Source organism: Otolemur garnettii, unplaced genomic scaffold (genome assembly GCF_000181295.1).
Source record: "Otolemur garnettii isolate 467f Iridium unplaced genomic scaffold, OtoGar3 scaffold00189, whole genome shotgun sequence".
Classification (NCBI taxonomy): Eukaryota; Metazoa; Chordata; class Mammalia; order Primates; family Galagidae; genus Otolemur; species Otolemur garnettii.
In genome coordinates, this window is record NW_003852584.1 from 2,117,509 (window position 1) to 2,118,456 (window position 948).

The following is a 948-nucleotide window of genomic DNA, read 5'->3' on the forward strand; positions in this document are numbered from 1 at the left end:
GCCTCAGCCTCAGCTGGTATCAAAGCTCAAATACCTGGACTTCATTCAAGTCACCTCCGCCTGGAATACCCTGCTCCCTTCCCCCCACCACCTGCCTGCCAAAGAGCCAGCTGTCACCTGCCCCATGCACCAGAAAGCTCCCTGCAATGGCACCTGCTCTGACATTTGTGCAGGGAGAGCCTGGCCAGCTCATGCCTGTCCATGAGGGTCTTAATCTCTGAGAGAGAGAGTCCCCTCCTTACTAGAATGAAGGTAGTCATAATCATCCTAATAACCATACATCCCTGAGAGGGTCATGTGGCCAGCTAGGCACGTGATAGATGCTCAGTGAAAAGTTCATTAAAAAATGAACCTAACATCTACAACAGATAGATTGAGGCCCTGACACACTTATGAACAAGACCCCGCAAGTCCTCAGGCAACCCCAACAGGTGAGGGGCTCTCCTCACAACAAAAGAAACTGAGGCCCACAGGCTGACAGTGTCTTACCCAAAGTCACCAAAGCCAGAAGTGTAGCCCTATGTCTCCTGATCCCAGCCTGGTGTGCTGTAGAGGGAGGCAGGTCTGAGCATGGACCTGGGCCTGGTCCACCACACCCCCCCATAGGACCTGGAGGGGTCCCTGCCAGCTGGCATCAGGGCTGGTGAGAGGGACACCCAGCAGCCACATGGTGGGGGCAGAGATGAAGACACAGAGGCCCAGAGATGGGAAGGGATTTGCCCAGGGTCACCCAGCACATCGGTTTCCTGAGACAGCGGTAACAAATTACCTAAAGTGACCAGATTTTAACATTGGTAAAGCAGGACACCATTGATGGGGGGGGGGGGGGGCGGGGCTGACAACAATGCAAACTTTGATAATCACTTCTCAACAATTATTTGTTATTATTAAAGTTTAACATTATAAAATTAACAAAAATAATATAAAACTCATATCCTGGCGAAATAG